We start from the raw sequence: 5,036 nt of genomic DNA on the forward strand, positions 1-5,036 counted from the left end.
TTTTTTTCCTGAACCATTTGATGACACAATCCTCATTATCCCTGAATTCCTTGGGGCATTTTTACTAAAAACAAGGACATTTTCCCACATAGCTACTCTACAACCACCACAATCTGGAAATTAGCATTGATACATTATTCTATTATGAAATCACAGACCTCAATTCAAGTGTCATCGATTTCCCAATAATATCCTATATTGCAAAGAATTCAATCCAGGGTAATAATATTTCATTTAATTGCTATGTCTCTTTAGTTTCTTCTAATCTGGAATAAGTCCACAGTCTTTTATTTTCATGGCCTTGACACATGGCCTTAACAAGCATATGCTAGTATTTTGTATACTGTTCCTCAAATTAGGATGGTCCAATGATTATTCATGATTAGATTTGCGTTACAAGGCTCTGGCAGGATTATCACAGAAGTGATGATGTATTTTCCTCATGTACGCTACATGATTTTGTTTCATCCCATTACTAGTGATGTTAACTGATGGTAATTAAAATTATTTCTGTTTTATAAAGTTACTCATTTTCCCTTTGTAATTAATAACTATTGGTAGGAAAATTCTTTTGAGACTGTATGAACAATCCTTATTTTTCCACTTTCACTACATAGTTTTAGCATCCATTAGTATTTCTCAACTATATTAATTCTCACCACGATTGTTACCAGCTGGTAAGTTTTCAATCCAACATTTCTTATGTGTTTATTAGCTGACATTCTACTAAGGAAAATCTTTCTCTTCTCCCCTTTTATATACTTGCTTATATAAATATAACATAATTCCTATTTCATTTGGTGGATTCTATTTTGATGCTATGACATTTTGCTATTCAGATTTGGCCAGTGAGCATCCCTTCAAGCTTGATTCTGTGTGTTTCCAACATTCTCCAGTATTTTTAGAACATTTCCTTAATCTGACACAGCCAAATATTCCAGGTTCCAGGCCTTTTGTACTTTCTCTCCAAGGAGTCCTACTTTTATTTAGTGGGAAAAGAAATTTAGAAACCAAAATCTGGATATTAGGTATGCACAATGCTATTAGGGTATTACTGCTCCTAGGCCCTTTCCATGGTCAAAAACAGAGAATGTATGTGTATTCACACACATACAAACACACACTTACATATGCAATTCATTCTAGTATTTTCTCTTTCCATATTTATAAGTCCTTCTACAAAAGTGAAAAACTACAATAATTTTTTTTTAAAAAAACATTATTTTCAGGAGTTCCCGTCGTGGCGCAGTGGTTAACAAATCCGACTAGGAACCATGAGGTTGTGGGTTCGGTCCCTGCCCTTGCTCAGTGGGTTAACGATCCGGCGTTGCCGTGAGCTGTGGTGTAGGTTGCAGACACGGCTTGGATCCCATGTTGCTGTGGCTCTGGCATAGACTGGCAGCTACAGCTCTGATTAGGCCCCTAGCCTGGGAAACTCCATATGCCTCGGGAGCGGCCCAAGAAATGGCAAAAAGACAAAAAGACAAAAAAAAAAAAAAAAAAAAACAATTTAAAAAAACATTATTTTCAATAATTTCTTATTTTGTCAGTCCCACTGCACAAAACCAAACTCCCATTGCCACCGCCTTACCCCACTTGGGCTCCAACATTCCACTTCTGATCACTGCCATTTCCATCCCATGCACAGATACCCTCCTCATAACTCACAGGCTCCTAATCCTTTTGTGGGTTACCACTCACCTGCTCGAATTCTATTACTCTTCAGTAGGCTACCACTGCTATCCTCCACATGATTTGCCTGCCTCACATAGATTGGACTCTAACAACCAACAGTGGAAGTGGACACCCCCTCCATCTACTCAATCACCAACTACCCTTGCTCATGCTCTTATATCAATAGTTCAGTCTAAATTGACACCCTCCTCACTATTGTCAGACTCCGACAATCTGTACCAAGATTCTTATGCTGGGGATGGGGAGAGAAGCGGGGGACATTTCCTAGCTTCATCCCTTTTATAAAAATCAAAGTATAGTTGATTTACCATGTTTCAGGGGTATAGTAATTTGATTCATTCTATATATGCATATTTATCCTTTTTCAGATTCTTTCTCATTACAGGTTATTACAAGATATTGAATACAGTTTTCTGTGCCATCGAGTAGGTTTTCATTGTTTATTTTATATATAGAGGGGTGTATCCTCTCTGGTGGCTGTTACCTCTGCCTAAGGGCTAGTAGGCAGGTTTCCCTGCCCTGATGAATCCGCAACAGAATGACAAATAAATATATACCCGAGTGTTTGAAAGAGTACAAATGATTTTTTTTTTTTTTTTAAGGGTCTCACCCATGGCATATGGGCGTTCCAAGGCTAGGGGTCTAATCAGAGCTACAGCTGCTGGCCTATACCACAGCCACAGCAAGCCAGATCCGAGCTGCCTCTGAGACCTACACCACAGATCACGGCAACACTGCATCCCTAACCCACTGAGCAAGGCCAGGGATCAAACATGAACCTCATGGTTCCTAGTCAGATTTGTTGCTGCTGAACCACAACAGGAACTCCCAAATAATTTTTTGTTGTTCTAGTTTTACTTGTCACCATCGGCAGCACTTTACCAGCATAAATCAGGCAATCCTCACACACAGGTTAAATATTCACAGGGCACATTTTGAAACATTCACCAGTTGATTTAGAGCCCAGTCCACTAAAACCTGAGGTCAAATAAGGAGTCCCAGATCACATAATGTTTCCACATAGAGCCTACTGGAGATCTTAGAGCCAGGTTGCTGGATGCCAATGCAATTACAACTTATACAAAACTTGCAAACAGAAGCTTTGAGATGTAATTTTCTGATAATATTTCAGTAATGAACACATTTTTATTGGAAATCTATGATTTTACACACATTTATACAAAAGGAACCCTATTTTTCTGAATATTACTAACCCTTAAAGTTCTGTATGATGGGTTATCTTCTTTGATCAATTTTGTCAGCTTAACTCCACCTCCAACTAAAGGATCTTTGGCCTGAAAGAGATTTCTGGACCTGAATCTAGAACTAGTGCACTTGCTCAGGGTTTGGCCTGCCTTGTTTTCCCCTCTACTTCCCACTTGGTTTTTGTGTACTTGTCCTTTATTCTGTAAAATGTAAAGAATGGAATTGCACAACAATTGGACCAAGAAAATTAGGGTGTGACAGGGTATTGTAACATGAGGCAATGCGGGAGTTGAGAATCTCATGGAACTCCAAGACAGGAGACATCTAGGACAAGCTCAGAAGGAGTGGACCTGGAGGGTCAGTCTGGATAGGATGAAACTCTAGGGGCTGCACCATGGGATTTTATGAATCTTCACTTTGAGCTTAGCCCTGGGTGTGACAATCAGTCTCCATCTGTCTATCACTTAGTGTGTACCCCTATTCTTCCTGCTCCCAGTAACCTTCCTCACATTGTATCTCTTTAATTTGAAGTGTGTACTTTGTTTCTAGTTTGACTTGAGACCATTCTAGACACTAATCACACTTCACAGTAAGCCCCCTATGAATCATATAATATTTGGAACCATTCTAGTCATATAAACTAAATAAACAACCCAGAATGGAAGAATCCACCATATTTTCTACTTTGAAAGAGGTTAAAGTATAATACTCATTATAACACGACACAATTTTGGGGAAATTCCAGAATACACTTATTGAAAATATTTTAAAATTAATTTACATATTAATATTTTTTGGAGTTTCTGTTGTGGTGCAGCGGAAATGAATCCACAAGTATCCATGAGTACGCGGGTCTTGCTCAGTGGGTTAAGGATCCGTGAGCTGTGGTGTAGGTCACAGACACAGCTCGGATCTTGAGTTGCTGTGGCTGTGGTATAGGCCAGTAGCTAGAGCTCTGATTTGACCCATAGCCTGGGAACCTCCATATACCATGGGTGCGGCCCTAAAAAGCAAAAAAAAAAAAAAAAAAAAAATTTCTATGTGGGCAAATAAAATGATAGAAACTCATAACCTGGATATCAGGAGGAATACTACAAAACCTAGAATAATATATATGTGTATATAAATCTATGGTAAAAAATAACAGTGTCTGTATTTTCTAACACATCAGAATATCAATATGGTAAAACATTTTAACCTAAAGTCAGTGAATAATAATTTGGGATTGATTTTTGTCATTTCATGGCTTATTATTTTTGTTAGGAAAACTACATTGAAGATCTGAAACGCTTACAACTCCTTGACATTTTCTGTTGCCGGGCTGTGCCCATAAATGAAAAACCCTCAGTTTTCTATCAATGAGTGCACTGAATGCAAGGTAATACTTAAATATTTTTGAGGACTGGGTAGTATTCCTCACATGCCAGGAGATAGGATAACTGGCCAACACTCAGCCAGCTGCCCATCCTGATACACTTGGCTTTGACTCAAGAGTAAGATGATTAGAAACATGGTGACTTAGGGCTACCAAGGTCAGGAGTAGCTGTGCTTGGTAGTTTCCAAAAAAATGGTGGCAGGGACTAACTCTCCCACATCTAGTATACTACCTATTCCTCTCGCAGAAGTTAGTGTTGTCTAATTTCACCTGGATTTTCTCCAGCCCTTGTTTAACACCAGCCCCCACCAAATACCACTTCTACTCTCCTCCCAAATATTCCAAAATCTTTTGTGATTTCTTGTCCCTAATTTTATCCAAACTGCTTTCTCCTGATCTTCTCTCAGAAGCACCATCAGAAAAGCACTTTGCTCCCTTTGCCAGAAACTTGAGAACGCTGAATTGGGCAGGTTTAGCAACCGAACTTAAGGACAAGTAACGATTGCCAGGAGATACAGGTAGCAGAGAGAAGAGGATCCACCCAGAAGGCAGACATGGCTTTTTTTGGCCTATGCCTTTGCACTTTCTTGTTAATGGAAGCAATGACATGAGAAAGACAGAGCTTCCATAGTTAGATCTACTGGAATAGAGCTGTGGGGTCTGGGTTTTGGGGAAATGTAACATGTAAGATGTAAGTAAAATGTAAATGTAAGATGATGTTGCCACTGGTTGAGGAAGGGCAAAGATTACTGGGAGAGAA

General features: G+C 39.1%; 1 protein-coding gene across 1 annotated transcript in view; it reads left to right on the forward strand.

Moving 5' to 3' along the window:
* The window catches only part of ST3GAL4 (ST3 beta-galactoside alpha-2,3-sialyltransferase 4), a 1,054,305-nt gene that overhangs the window by 550,135 nt on the left and 499,134 nt on the right, over nt 1-5,036 (forward strand). The gene's annotated exons all lie outside the window — the stretch shown is intronic.

The sequence above is a fragment of the Sus scrofa genome, chromosome 9 (assembly GCF_054392235.1).
Source record: "Sus scrofa isolate SSC_HxYL_T2T_F1_AM1 chromosome 9, Sscrofa_HxYL_maternal_Yorkshire_Landrace_v2.0, whole genome shotgun sequence".
Lineage (NCBI taxonomy): Eukaryota > Metazoa > Chordata > Mammalia > Artiodactyla > Suidae > Sus > Sus scrofa.